This window comes from Crocodylus porosus, unplaced genomic scaffold (assembly GCF_001723895.1).
Source record: "Crocodylus porosus isolate Cpor-Errol unplaced genomic scaffold, CroPor_comp1, whole genome shotgun sequence".
In the NCBI taxonomy this organism is placed as follows: domain Eukaryota; kingdom Metazoa; phylum Chordata; order Crocodylia; family Crocodylidae; genus Crocodylus; species Crocodylus porosus.
In genome coordinates this window covers 5,413,244-5,428,896 of record NW_017728923.1, presented here as the reverse complement: position 1 = coordinate 5,428,896, position 15,653 = coordinate 5,413,244, and the positions used below count along the sequence as shown (strand labels likewise).

General features: G+C 52.4%; 1 protein-coding gene across 1 annotated transcript in view; it reads right to left on the bottom strand.

Moving 5' to 3' along the window:
* The window catches only part of CORO7 (coronin 7), a 195,211-nt gene that overhangs the window by 30,026 nt on the left and 149,532 nt on the right, over nt 1-15,653 (bottom strand). The gene's annotated exons all lie outside the window — the stretch shown is intronic.

Here is a 15,653-nt window from a genome sequence, read left to right as displayed (position 1 = left end):
GGTGAAGTGCTGGTGGAGAAGGTTTGGATGGAGTTAGGTAATCTGATGGAACAGGGGGTCCTACAGCTGCCCCGGGGAGGGGCATGGCTTGATCCCATCCCATTAGGACATGGACAAGTGTGATCCCTTCTCAGGGCAGCATATGCCCTTCCCTCCAGGATGGCTCTAGTGTAGCCTATCCCCTCATCCAGACAAGCTGCACAACCTTCCCCTGAGCCCTGTCTAGTCAGGGGAGTGGGGGTATGGGGGAACCCTCTGCTGGTTCTGGTGAGTCTCTCTCTCCCCATGGGGCAATTGTCTGCTGCATCTCTCCCCACTCATCCTCCTGTCTCATACGCCCTCCCTTGCTCCCCAGCCACCTGCTTAAGTTCCTCTAGCAGCAGCCCTGAGCGGTGACTCCCCATCACACCCCAGGTCCTTCTCCAGGAGTCTAGGGCAAACCTAGCCTTGTGCCACATACACATCCAAGGTACAGTTTCCCAAGCTGGCACAGCATAACCCGAACCAACCCAAGTCAGCACAGCAGGGTCATTAGGAATAGACACACTGGGATCCCCATGCAAGGGTACGCAATGCCACTGACTGCAGGGAGAGAGCCCTGGCTCACACCGGCTTGGAGCAGCCCTACAAGCCTCACAGAGGAAAATGCTTTCAGCATCAAACACCTGTTCCTAGAGCTAGAAATCAGGCTTGGTCCATCATTAGTTGACACCAGAACCAGAGCAATCTTTTACCCTGAGAGGAGGGGAGGCTGTGTGGGCAGACAGATGCAGTATGAGAAGAGGTTAGCAATGGGGAAAACAAACTCACCACCTGGCATCCAGGCAGTGCTACAGACCTCATCACCTAACCCCAGGACCTCTCAGTACCAGGCAGCAAGGCTCCTACCTCACTCATGAGCTTTGTAGACAGCACTTGCCTGTCCCTGAGGCTTTGCCCTGATGATGTTTGGTGCCCGGCAATTTCAGCACAGGCTCAGACTGCTCAGAGGTGACACACTGTTGCAGTCAGTGCCTCTTCTGTGCTTGTCTTCCTGCCCATGAAGCTGGTTCACAGGGATTCACAGGGGGTGAGAGGGACTTAAAGGCCAAGACAGGCCCTTCCTTCCTGTCCCCTCCATCTGTTAGGATGCAATACCTCAAGATTGCTCCCACTGCCCACCGGGACTGCACCACTGACCATGCAGCAGTCCTTATTGTGCACATCAACCCACCCTCCTCCCCACAGCCCTGAACTCAGCACTCACAAGAAGGCAAGGCTCTCAGATAACTGCCCTTCTTCTTGAGGCCTCTCTCTCTCTGCTCCCTCCCCCATAAGCCCACAAGCTTGGCCTCTCATGGGACACCACTCCCACGTGCCACTTTCTTGGGAGAGCAGGCCTGGTTCAGAGCACTGTGCCCTCCAGAAAGGAGCTCTGGGGAGAAAAGGCCTGGCTTGGAGCTCGCTGCCAGAGGGTACAGTGCTCCAGGTATGGCCCTCTGCTTGGAGTGCATGTCCCCTGCACTGGGTCCCATGTTGCCACCTCATTACCCAGAAAATTGAGTGGCCCCCTGATGCACCACAGCTTTCACAGTGGTTGCCACAGTACAGTGCTTCCTTCTGTTGGCAAATGCACAACAGTTTCTGGCCCCTTATTAATTCTGTAGCGTTTGGAAAAAATGTTGAGTAGATGCCTGAGGAAGCAGGGGAACCAGACTGTTTAAGTGGGCAGTAGATGCTCTGAAATGATTTAAGAAAGCAAGGGCCTACAATGGATTAGATTTCAAAGTGAGCAGGAGGCACTCTGTAAAGAGTGCCACCCATACCATAAACATGATAAAACCTGTGAAAAACAGGGACACTACAGTACCAATGAATACACTTCAGGCCAGGAAAAACCTTCTGAGAAGGATGACAACCAGATCAGGAAAACATCCACTTTAATTTATAATCTCATGCGTGGTTTTTTTAATGTATATATAAGTTGTCTGTCAGTGTGATGTTTGCTGATGGTTAAGTGTGAAGCCTGTAAAGTTTTTGTTCAGATGTCAGTTTTTGGTACTTGAATTTAAAAAACAAACAAACAAACAAACAGGAAAACATCCTGAGAGGGGCAAAGGACATGACACTGAAGGGAGAGAAGGGAGTGAAGATCACCCATAAAAACACAGGCAAAGATGAAATTTGTGGGACCTCTGCCTACTTGCCAACAGAAACCGTGGATCCTCAGAAAACCTTCTGAAAACCTGACTTCAAGGAGACACTCTGTCCTCAGGACTACATAAGACTTATTCAAAGTTTCCGTTGTCTTGACTTAAGCTAAGTTTTATGTTGTTTCTTTGTCTTATACTTAAAATTGCAAATAGCTGTACTGCTGAAAGACAATTTTAGACTGGACATAAGGAAAAACTTCTTTATTGTCCAATTCTCCAGAGTCAGGAATAGACTCCCGTCAGAAGTGGTGCAAGCACCCACTCTGGATATGTTCAAGAAAAGTCTGGATGCTCACCTTGCTGAGGTCATCTGACTCTGACTGACTTCCTGCCCCTTGGGCAGGGGGCTAGACCCAATGATCTCACAAGGTCCCTTCCAGCCCCAGTGTCTATGAAATCTAAGATAATAAAAACCTCAGTCTGGCTGTCCATAAGGCTTGATGAGCACTCTGATTGGTTGTCCCGGCAGCCAATCACAATGCTTACTGAAACAACCAATCAAAGTGATCTGCACAGACATGGACAGACGTGGACAGTAGGGCCAGAGGGCCCAGAGCCCAGGGAGGGGCAAAGCCAACACCAATGCCACTGGCCTCACTGCCCACACCCCCCAGCCCTGCTCCTTGGAGGCAGAGGGGGATGGTAGGGACAGACTGGCACCACGGCAGAGCACTGCCATGAAGGCAGGGATAGACGGGATGGAGCGGGGGGGGGGCTAGGCCAGTGGTGCCCTACCCTGGCCTGGGCCTGCTCCTTGGAGGTAGTGGTGGCACAGGGTGCTGGCAGCACAGCACTGGCCTTGCTCCCGCTCTGGATTTGCTGCCACATCCAAGGGGTGGCCTCGCCCCTCCCTGCCCCCGGCCCTGCCCCTTGGAAGCAGCAGCCGCACTGGCTAGCTTCGTCCCCACTGTGTCCCCAGCAGAGAGGCAGACTGGCATGGTGGAGTGCCAGCATGACAGAGGGGACAGACTGGGGGGGGCAAGGCCAGTGCTGTGCTGCCAATACCCCATTCTGCCGCTGCTGCCTCCAAGGAGCAGGGCTGGGGCGGGGGGGCTACCCCTTGGATGCAGCAGAGGCGTGGGGTGCTGGCAGCGGGGATGGCAGGGCAAGCTTCCCTCCCACCCCATCCCATCATTCTTGATGGTTTATTTGCTAGTCTATGAAATAAATGCCCTCTTCAGAGAACAGACTATTGTCCAGTAGTTGGTATCACCGCCTAAAGCATAACACTGAGGTTAGATAACAAGATGTTTGCCAAGCAAGACAAGTGGCTCCGAGCTGCCCTCCCTGCTCCAAGGAACCAGGGGACAACCCGTTCTCTGCAGACTGGCTGCTCTAGTTGCCAGCTCTGTAACTCCTGCATGTCTACAAAGCGCTCATGCCTCCTCCCCCCCGTCAGCCCTCGTTGCCTGTTTCACCCCCTTTAGAGCTGTTCTATCCTCTGCTACATGCTAAGGTACAAAGCTGCTCTTCCTGGGTTCAGTGTCCCAAGCAATGCATGACCCTGTGCTGGGACACTGAGGCCTAGATGCAGTTTAGGGCCCAGATCTGACACTACCAGAGGATCACCTCAGTTCTCAGCCCTGAATCCCCACCCGCAGACCTGGATGCACCCCCTAGGTGGTGTGTACTGCCTCAACACATACTGAGGCCAGGTTTAGATGAGACACAGGAACTGGGGCAGGGGCATCATGGAGAGTGACAGCAATAGTGCTTGTTAAAATCTACTTTGGTGCAAGTGTCTTGCTGAGGTGGGAGAGCAGCTAGACAGAGGGGAGAGAACACAAGGTCCACTGCTCTGATGCACACCTCCTTCCCTTCCTGCCCCCAGTTCAAAGCCTCTGACCTGAGCTGGCTCCACAGATCTGAGAGAAGAGATGCCTAGGTCAGGTATCCAGAGCAGCTCTCCACATACTTGCCTGGCAGGACCCAGCACCAAAACCCTCCCCACGGTAAGATCAGTGAGGCTTTTTTCTCTTCAGCCACTCATTTCTCTTGCTTAGCTGACTGCCCTTGGACATGGCCATCCTCCTCCCATTGGCCTAGTTGCCTCTGTACCAGTAGGCCCCAACTCCATAGGAGGCCCAAATGAACTGTTTGCACAGACCTGACCTTCCCTCATGCACCTGAATATGCCAGGAGCCAAGCTGAGCAGCCCCAGGTTCCCCACATCCTGGAGCTTTCATGCATGTGTGCCCAGGGGTCACAGCACTGATGTTGCTTGCAAGGGAAGCTGCTGCTGGCCCCAGGCCCTAGCACCTGCCTACTTTTCTGGCAGGCCTGGGAAGTCCTCAGCTTGCTGTGGGAAATGGCAGAGTCCTCTCTCCCCAGGACAAAGGACTTTCTCACAGCCAGGCCTCCAGCCTGGCTGAGGCCTATAAAAACACAGGCCAGGTCTATGATGAGGAAGCTTTCAGAGTCATCACTGCTTTCTTCCTCCCCCCAGTCTTGTCCTCCAGCTGAATGAATATATGCAGCAAGCAGCAGCCTGATGGCACCTGTAGGACTCTTCACACATGCACCGGACCCCAGCAAGGAGAAACTAGCAGAGTCATCGCTGCCACCTACTCATGAACAGCCCTTCTGAAGCAGTCAGGTGTCAGCTCCCAGCTTCATCCCCAGGCAAGAGGAGCAGAAGTCAGGGTTCCAGTTTTCCCTCAGGCCTGCCCTGCAGCCCCCCAGTGCTATTCTAGTCCTAATCTGTTGCCTGGGCAGCATCTCTCAAGCCTGACACCCTGGGCACTTACTGGACCCCAAAGAGAAAGGCTGTGGAAGCCAACCACTCTGTGCTCTGCCAACTCCTTCATGGGCATAAATGCTGAGCTAAGGGAGATTCTGCTGCATATGACAACTGTGAAAGCTTTAATTGTGTCTCTTGCACAAAAATGCAAGATAGTGGCTGATGCAAGACTTGGTTGTGGTAACAAGACTGCCACAAAAAAAAATCAAACTGTGCTATTGGCTTGCAACCCATTAGGTGCTGAGACAGTGGAGGCTGAGGTACCCAATACCAGACCCATGCCATAAAATAATACAAGTTAAAATTGTTGGCAGAGACCCGACACACTCATTACATGTGTATTTCCAAGCTCAGAAAGCCAAAGAAAAGACTGAGCCAGTGAAGGCAAGGGAATTTACATATGCATTTCAATTGAAATAGCAACTAAAGAAGACAGAAGACTAAATATGCATCTCAAGAGAAACCTGTAAAAAGTACAGAAAAGATTTCCTGTACATGACAAGGTCACATTTCTCAAAACAGGCATCCAATATCTAAGGTGTTACAAATGTCTCAGTCATCCAGCCTGGAGTTTTGTATGTCTGGAGTTTTGTAAACAGACCATCACCAGTACAAGGTATGGCAAATTTGCCCCATTGATAAACAAATACCCAAGGACAGGTCTGGTAACCAATGTCTATAAGCATCCTGTTTGACCACTCAAAGTCCATCACCTGTAACTGACCTATAATTGCAGGGGCTGCAGAGAAACATAGTCTTCACACCTAGATAAATCCAAAAACAGGAGACAGACAATTTAACAATTGTAATATGATAGTCACCCTTTTCCTCCCTGTTTTGTTTGAATCTTAATCGGCCAACTATCAAGGAAAAATACTTTGAAGCTATACAATTAAACAGTATAACGCAAGACAGACTTGCCAGCAAGATGTGTGCAGTGCAGGGAAGACCAAGAAGCCATCCTGCCACCCAGCCGATAAGTGAAGGATCCACACTGTGAGGCTGTACAAAAACTGCTTCCTGCCTGCATTGGGTAAAGATCTCTTTGCAGCTAACATAATACAAGGACTCATTTTATATTGGAAAGGAGTCTTTTTCTGTCATTTAGTTTTCTAACTTGATGGTAGTTATTAAAGCAAGCCTTTATGCTATTCATCAACTGGGTGTTGTGTCAATTCTCAGAGCACTAGGTTTAAAAACCCATTTTTAAGTGCAACAGATTTCGCCCTCAAAGCAGAAGAATGTCTCACTCACTCCCAAGCAAGTGGTATCCTTGATGTAGTCAGAGAACATAAGATAGGCTGGACAAACAGTACTGTACCAGGGCAGGGCAGGAAGAGAAGGGTTAATGGTCTGTCCTGGAGATGGAGGTTGCAGCCAGTCCCACTCCACTGGGAAAACATGGTTTTCATGACTGGGCCAGAGGTGCTGTCTAGGGCTCCTGGACTGGAGCAGAAAGGACCTGGAGCAGGGGTTGTCAACTCTCAGGGGTACTTGAGAAGGCCCTAGGGGGTATGTGCAGGCGGGTGGGGATGGCGCACTGCTACACACCATCCTGCACCGCTGCTGCCTGCCTGGCCAGATGTGGGGGGGCAAGGGAAGCTCACATAACCGCTCCACATCCAGCTGTGCGCCACTCCCCCTACCCCTGGCCACTCTGTGTCTGACCGCTGTCAGTACACTGATCAAAAAAGGTTGAAACCCCCTGACCTAGAGGGTAGGCTGAGGAACCAAGCCAGCAAGAATGGGCTATGTTAACTAAAATGCCCCAAACCCAGGATAAGCAGTGACTCAGAGCAGTAAGAGCATCTGTGGCTTACAGCAACTTAGCACAGCCGTAAACCCTGAGAATGGCTCAGCACCACAGCAGAGGCCGTGCTTCACACCCCAGCAGGTTGCTCTGTGAACATGGAGCTTGGCAGGGCCTAACTGAGCTCTGCACAGAGAGGGTGCAGGGCTGGCAGAACCCACTGCCCAAGAAGCCCAGGAACCAGGGGAGTGGAAGGCAGGGCACAAGGACTGATTGAGTAGATGCCTGGAAGGGAACTTGATACCCGCAGGGTAGGGATCAAGCCCCTGTCAATGCTCAGGGCTGCCAGCTTGCAGGGGAGCCAGTCTGGCAGCCCCACATACCTCAGGAGTCAGCTGTGATACCTTGGCTGTGAGCTGCTGGCACCTGGCCATTAAGTGGGCCACAGCAAGGAGAGGGAAGGAGCAGATCATGACCTAGCCCTATCCCTAATTACTCAGAAAGGGCCAGCCCATCCTGTTTTACTCTTGAGGCAGCCATGAGAGAGGCTGTCCTTGTGTAGTCACTGGGTGCTTCAGGAACCTTTGCTAGGAAAGGAGCTTTGGAGACCTGATGTTACTAAGGTGAAGGGGTGAGCCTTAGATCCTACCTCTGCTCCTTCAGCTCCCTACCCCACCAGAGGTGATTGAGAACACTTCCTCCCAGCTCTGGCCCCTGCCAGCACCAGAAGGCTGGGATGCAGTGAAAGCCAGGTCACATGGCACCAGCCTTGGCACATCAGCCAGGAGCCTGCCTAGCTTCCCCCTCCTTGTGCCAATGTCCTTCCCATCACTAAACCATCTTCCCTCAGCCCTGGTATTCACCAAGGTCTCTAGTGACTGCCCAGGATCAGCTAGCTTCCCTCCCCTGTCCTGCAGCCCAGTTGGGGTAATGCCTACCTAATGCAGCACAAACCTCTTGGCATAGCAAGTGCCACTGATAGTGGCTCTTCCATGCATATGCCAGACAGCACTGATGCAGTTGCCCATCAAGTTAGGCCTGTCACCTCCCCCAGTTCCTCTGGCTCCCGTGCTGATGGTAGCTGAGAGCTGGATGTCTCCCAGTGCCTCTCTTTTGCGGGTAGCATGACCGAGAACTTAAGTCTCCCAAAGCTAACCCAGCTGTGCATGAGGAGAGCCACCTTCAGCCTTAGATCCTGCTTTCTGCTTTTCCAGGGTTGTGGTTTGGCTTCCAGCAACTGTGACTTGTCATTGCAGAAGGGCTGGAGAGCCTTTTCCATGGAGAAATCTGAGCAGAGCTCCAGGGAACAGGGCATGGAGAGCCAGCATGTCAACTGCACACATCCAGGGCTGTATGCACAAGCACCCTTCTGCAGCAGGACATCCAAGGTCTTGCTGAGGCCAAAGGTGGGTCAGAGGTAGGGGTGCCCCAATAGAGATCTTGGGGGCTGATACCAATAGCCAATTTTTAAGGAGGCATATCGGCCGATACCAATCTGATTTCTGATACGTGGCCCTGCAGCTTGGAGAGCTGCATGCAGCTGGTAAGACTGTTGTGGTGTAAGGGGATGGCAAAGGGAAGGAGCATGGGGAGGCATACCAAGGCCCCTGTGGTGATGGAGGAGTGGGGCTGGGGCAGGGGCTGGGGCAGAAACTGCCCAGTTGGGGTGGGGCACTGGACGGAGCCACAGCTCATCAGGGGTCGTGGATAGGGGGCAAGGCTTCTATTGCTTCATGCACTCCGGGATGGCATGGGGGGGGGTTCCCCTTGATCCGTGTGAGGCATGGGCAGGATGGGCTGCAGCTGTGAGCTGGGGCTGGGGCTGCATGGGCTCTTCCTGGCAAATGGGGGTTGGGGGTTGGGCCCGGGCTGTGCTCAGTGGCAGGGGGCCCCCGTGTCTCCCCAGATGAGCCACAGCTCCGTCCAGCGCACCACCCCAGCTGGGCAGCACTTGCCCCAACCCCCCTCCCTCGCACACTGCAGGGGCCTTGATCTGCACCCCCCCACCACCACAACAGACTTACCAGCTGCACACAGCTCTCCAAGCTGCTGGGCTGCACTCCTCATTGCCTACATGCTGCACTGTGACTGCACGCATGCACAGGCATTTATCAGACAAATTATTGGTCACATCAGGCCAATTTCCAATACAGTCAATTTTCTTTATATCTGTACTAATCCAATATCAGACTGATGTATCAGTTCACCTCTAGTGAGAAGGCCTAGTCATGATGTCCCTCAGACATGCAGGCAAAGGAGAAAATGCCAGTTTTCCTGACACTGCTAATACCATCTTGGACACTTTGGAATCTGTCTCATGACTGTGTTGCAGGGCATTACAGATTACCACATGCCAGTAATGAACGGTCATTGCTGGGGGCAGGTTACAAGCACAAAGCACAATGGCTCATAAGGAAACACAAGGCACAAATGCTAGCAATGTTCCCTCCCAACCCTGATCGTAGCAGCCCACAGTTGGGCCCTCAAGGTGCAGGACTTGGGCAGTGCTAAGGGACGGGCTGTATTTTTAGAGCATCCTGATGGGGGGGGGCATGGACAGAGACACCTGTCTTTGCAGAATTCCCTGACCTCATGCACTCACCTGCTCATGGTGCCCACTGTGTTCATAGGGCATCCACTGCCACAGTCACTGCCAGGAAGATTTTCTTGCCCATGCTGTCCACTCCCTCAGACCGATGCCCACACAAAGTCTTTCCCATATAAAACAAATTGGTGGCAAAGGGTCAAAGCATAATGCCACAGCTTGCCCTGGCATACGTGCCCCAGGGAGGGCACCAGGAGGGATAGCTCCTTGCCCTTGGCTTTCCCTAGGATGGGTCCAGACCCAGACCCTTACAGGCAAGCTAGGACTGTTTGGCTGGGGAGGGAAGGTCACAGTGCCTGATTCAGCAGGAAGAGAGTGATTACTTAGCTCCATCTGTCCTCAGGACTTGGGTGGGGTCCAGCTCCACCCCAAGGCAGGTGATGCCATCTTCAGTAAGCCAGGCAGGCTAGGACTACAGAGCAGCAGGACTTAGGCATGCCAGAAGAGCTGGTTGGGAAGTGATGGTGGGGGAGGCCCAGCTAACACTGCACTGCTGGACTGTCCCCCTCTGGGCCTGCCAGACTTTCAAGCTAACTCGTATCAACCCTGGCTGCTAACACAAAGTTGTCTTGGTCACACACATTCCTGCTGTGCCTGGGGCTGATTGCAGTGGAAAGAGAAATCCCTGTTTAGCAATAGCTCCTAGATCCTCAGGCAGACCCAGACTGCAGCAGCCTGAGGGACAAACCTACAGGACCAGCTATACTGGGGGGCATAGCCCAGCTCCTTTGCTTACCGGCAACACTGCATATGCCATCACTAGGAAATCAAGGCTGCCCTCCCAACCCACCAGCTTCTTTCATTAAGGACAGGGAGAAGATCAAGGCCTCACATCACTTTTTTGTGAGTGTGGAGCTTTGTGTGGCCTAACTGAGCCAGCACAGAGAGGGTGCAGGGCTGGCAGAACCCACTGCCCAAGAAGCCCAGGAACCAGGGGAGTAGAAGGCAGGGCACAAGGACTGATTGAGTAGAGGCCTGGAAGGGAACTTGATACCTGCAAGGTAGAGACCAAGCCTTTGGCAATGCTTAGGGCTGCCAGTTTGCAGGGGACCCAGTCTGGCAGCCCTACATATCTCAGGAATCATCTGTGATATCCTGGCTGCGGGCTGCCGGCACCTGGCCACTGAGTGGGCCACAGCAAGGAGAGGGAGGGACCAGAACATGACCTAGCTCTGTCCCTAATTACTCAGACAAGGCCATCCCATCCTGTTGAGGCAGCCATGAGAGAGGCTGTCCTTGTGGGGGCACTGGGTACTTCAGGAACCTTTGCTAGGAAAGGAGCTTTGGAAATCTGATGCTAGTAAGGTGAATGGGTGAGCAGAGTATGATCCAGCCCCATCCCTGGTTACTCAGACAAGGCTGGTCAGTCCAGTTCCACCTGCTGTTATTTGGAGGCAGCCAAAACTGTGAGCCACACCTTTTGGAGGCAGCATGCCTGACTACCTACAGTCTCGTCCCTGCCCTAGGGTTTGGCTTGGCATAAAGCAAAGAGCTTCACAATGGGACCAGCAGTCTGACCCCAGGAGACAGAAAAATCAAAGGAAGCATCAGAAGGCAGCAGCGTGCCCTGGTTTTGGGGGGTGTGAGGCTATGAGCTGGCTTCCCAGGGGCTCTACTTGAGCATCAGGCAGCCTCTTCCCTGGTGGCCCAGACCCACAACTCTCTGCAAAGGGGGATGCAGTCTGTACTGCAGAGGGGCTCTGCGGGGAGGAAGGTGGTACAGGGTGATGCTGTATTTGGGGTGAGGGGCAAGCACACCTTCCCTTCTAGCCCAACAATTGTCCAAGTCTGCAGCCTGCACAGCAGGCACAATGTTCCCAGCTGGCCCTCATGCTCCCTCCCACCAGAAAACTGCTCTACATCTTCCAGCTCTTAGAGGTTTCTAGATGAGAAGAGGCATTCTCTACAGCCTAAGGGGGCACAGGCAGGCAGAAGACACTGGGAGCCACACACAGGTGCATATGCCATCATGGGAACTCTTATCCTAGGCAGGGGGAGCATCTGACACAGGGACACCCCACGGCCAGCCCCAACACCAGAACTGCTCGGTGGCTGCAATATACACCCAGCCTTACTATTAAAATGAGCCAGCGCTCTCCTAGCTCCTGTCAAGCGCTTTTTCCCAGCATGTCTCTACTTTACTTTCTCCCCATTTAAATAGCTGGGGACACTGAGGCACAGGGAGAGGAGGCAACTTGTACAGGGTCACCCAGTGGGTCAGGGATACAGCTGAAAACAGCTGCTCAGTCACAAACAAGAGGTAAGACTGTTTCCTAACATAAGGAGCAAGCTTGTGGAAATTCAGAGACAGCTTCACTTCTGTGGTGGATCACACTGCCTTGACTGAATGGAGAGAGGCACCACAGAGATCTAGCCCTTGTCTGACTTAGGCCACACACAAGGGCCAAGGCTCTCATATCCCTTCTACTCGGTCGAGTGCATCAAAATGGTGCGGCACATGGGTACTGAGTAGGCCAGCAGAATATGTGTACACAGCTCATGATGTACACAGTTCCTCACAGCCCAAGTTGTATTCCAGGGCTAGAGTGGGTACCTGGGCCAGTTCAAGGGTGTACAGAAGAGAGGCAGGCTGGCACAGCAGCACACTTGGGCCCTCCATGGCAGCCCCATTCTGCACGTCCAATGCTGCTTTCTTTGCTAGCCCTGCCTCTCTCATCTCATGTAAGGGAAATTAGATGAGGGAGCAACAGCACTGGCATCCTGCAGGCTGGGTTGGCTGCCCAGGGTGCAGCCCCTGTCAACAGGATGTTCCTGGGCCCTCCCGGAGGCAAGCCCCTTTTGCCAGCTACCCACTCAGTCCTATCCCTGCAGCATATTTCTATGCCCATCTCACAGGCTGGGGCTCAGGTGAGGCAGTGGTTCTTGTTGGTCACCTGCCAAGGTGTCAGACCCACCTTGCTTTCTCACAACATACAGAGGGAATCCTGAAGGCTTTTGCAAAGGACTGCTCAGGAGGCTGCCACAGCAATGAGAACTAGGATTAAACCAAGCAGAGCTGACAGCTGCTTTAGGGACAGTGCTGCTGCCCCTTAGTCCAGCAGCCTCTGATTCTTTTACTTAGTTTCCAGATATGACCCACCTCTGGGGGGCCTGCCCCACTGTGATGTGCTCAGAGATGAAAGAGGTACGGTACGGCTGCAGCTTTGTAACAACTCACATGGCCACATCCAGCAACCTCTGCTTATGATGCATGGCTCGGTAGGGAACGCTGCCATGGAGCAGTGCTGCTTCCCTGACAGGTACTGGGTGTCTCTCCAGTGGATGTCACCAGGGTGAAGTGGGGAGAAAGGGTCTGATCCCATGGCCAGTTTAGATATAAAGTCCTGGGGCTGCTAAAAGTAGATGCTGTGCTAGAGAGCCCATGGAAGCCCTGCCAAGCACACTCCTGTCTCCTCTGGGCATGCAGGTACAAGATGCTGTTTAACCTTCAGTGAGGCTTTGCAAGCCACTGTTTTAAAGGCCATTTCCATGTCCCTTATGTACTTCAGAGGGCACAGGAGTGTGCCTTGCACATGCTTTGTTCCACATGCAGGGATGCTGGTGGAGGAAAACAGGAGAGTATATCTTTCTCTGAAGCATCAGGGCCCCCTGCTGGAGCCAGGATACTGGACTGGATGGCCCAAGTGGATGTGGGAAATCTCATGTTACCCTACGAAATCCAAGAGGCCTGTTAATCCAGCTAGAGTTGGTGTTTAATTTTAAATGAGCAGCCGTAACATGCTGTTGGCTTCCTTCCCAGACACTTCCTCACACAGGGCAGCCCTTCAGAAGTTTTTCCTTCACCCCCAGCCCTGACCCAGCTCACCATGGTCCCCCTTCTCCCTGGGCCAGCTAAGCCAGCCCAGTCACACCCTGGTCCCCAAAGCACGGGAAACTCTTTCCTGCCATTGCAGGGTTCTGGCCAACACCACCGAAAGACAAGCACCCTCAGCTCCCAAACCTGGCCAGCTGCAGGGCCTGGTGCTCAGAGGGGCTCACCAAGCCCACAGGGCTGCAGGCTGTTTGAAAGGATGCTGTTGTCAACACTCCTGGGATGCAAGGCTTTGGTTTCAAAGGTTGATATCTCCCAGCAATGCTTAACAAGCTCCACTTTGCCTAAATGTAAGTTTTCATTGGTACCAAGTGGCAGGTATGGGTCCTACTCTACATTTGGATTCAACAAGCCCACACACAGCTCCCAGTCCTTGCTCATGCCACACACAGCTTATAACTTGGAACCTCAAGAGGAAGAGATGCCCAGGCACTGCTAGCTCATTCACCTCACACCTTGTGCACAGACTGTGGATCAGTTGAGGATCTAGTCATGGGACTGAGGCTCAGGGGACAGAGTAAAACAGGTACCTAGATAAAGCACACATTTAATTCCCCAGGACCTCCACCAGTGCCTGCCTGCAGCCTACCTTTCCCTCAAACTTGCCCGCTCTCCTGCTCCTAGTGCTCCGTACAGGGCACTGAAATGGAGAAGGGGCCCCTAATCTGGGGTGATAAGGAACAAGAGTGCTATAAAAGTGGAATAGAGCACGACTAATCAGCGCCTTTATTTACCTAAGATACAGGCAGGGGAAAAAACTAAACATACAGCTTTTAAGAGAACAAAGAGACAATATATTATTTTCAGCTTGACATTTTTGTGGTTACCCAGCAGTGGGGGAGGGGAGCGCGTGCTGTGATTCTGCATCAGGATTTTATTCGGAGCTCTTTGAGGAAATCCAGAGAGAAGTGGCTGCCTTAGCAGTGACTTCCTGTCCCAAAACTGCCATTGTCAAGACCCTATGTCCTAACCCAAAGTATGGCTAACCCAAAGTACCTGGATTATGTAGCACCAACTTCTCAAGTTCTCCCTCCCCACAACCCTTGGCAGACAGGGAACACTGGTTATTTACTGTGATTTTACAGTAAGAAAGCACAAACTTCTTATGCCCCTCATTTTCAGTTTGCCACGGACACTTGCCATCTTGAATGGCACTGGAGGACTGTTGGTGGCAAGCTGGCCATTCTGGGCTGTGGGGTCCAGAGGTGCAGGGGAATCAGGTTAGTTTTTTGACACTCCTGGTAGTGGAAAAGAGAAGTGAAGCTCTCCTCTCCCTCTCCTTTTTTGGCAGGGACAGAGGTAACTTAACATCTGCGGGGAGTGGAGGGAAAGTATTTGCATTCCTTGCTACCCCATTCAAGCAAACCTTTATGGTAGGGGTTCTCAAACTTTGTGATACCATGACCCCAAGTGCTGGATGGTGGCAGCAGGGGACAGGGAGCTCTCACGTGGCAGCTGTTGCCACCATCCACCACTCTGCGCCACCACTGCACACTGCTTCCCCACTCTGCCGTGCATACCCCCTGGGAAATTTGCAGTCCCCTTTTAAGTTGCTCCCGAAGGGCACGACCCACAGTTTGAGAACCCCTGCTTTATGGCAATGAACAGCTCTAGGTCACCCACACTCAGTACATGCCTCTGCCTGTATCCATCATTAGGAGGGATGCATTTGACATGTGCTGCTGAAATGACTGCTGGGACAGTGTTAAGGGGGCTGGCAATTCAAGAACAATTCAAGCACTCCACCGAAATGATTGAAGTGGGACACATTTTTGTCAAAGCTTTCGTTTCAGGCTGTCTGCAGACTTAGGCAGACACAGCTACATCTGCTATACCCAGTTCACAGTTTTAAGGTATACCTTCTTCCACACCATAAGGTCTACAGACAATGAAAGCTTAGATTCTGGAGCATGGTTATGCCATACATACATAAAGGGCCTTTTATTGGTAATTTATGCCCCTGAATAATCAGGCTACATCAAGACCATGACTGCAAGGCACAACTCACCTGTCTCTAGGTTCCACCCCAAAGGTGCCTACATGTCCACAGTGGGGGAAATGACTTGCTCATAAAAAAAAATCAAAACTCAGCCTTTCCCTCCCAACAATGTGGGGATTCTGCAAGATGAATAACATTTTAGCTCAACAGCAGACAGACGTCAAAGCAAAGCCCTAGCATGAGAATTTTTCCCCCTTTAAAAAAGAGTCTTGACACAAAAACTAGAGGCAATGGAGTAGCAAGCTGGGAGCCTACTTCTTCTGTCAAGCCAAGCCTCAATGACAGTGTGAAAGCAGCATAGTGACAGAGGAAAGGGATGTGTGTGTGCATGAGAGGTGGGGAACAGGCCCCACCCAGGAGTTTGTGGGAGTTTGACAGGTCACACAGGAATCTTGGGCATCAATCTGTGTTTTTAACACTGCATCATAAGTTTGCTGGCTTTGCTTGGCTGCACATACTATGTCATGAACCAGACAGCTGCACACATGAAGTATGCTTGCCAAGGGCACAGGAGTGATGCTGCCAGGCACATCTG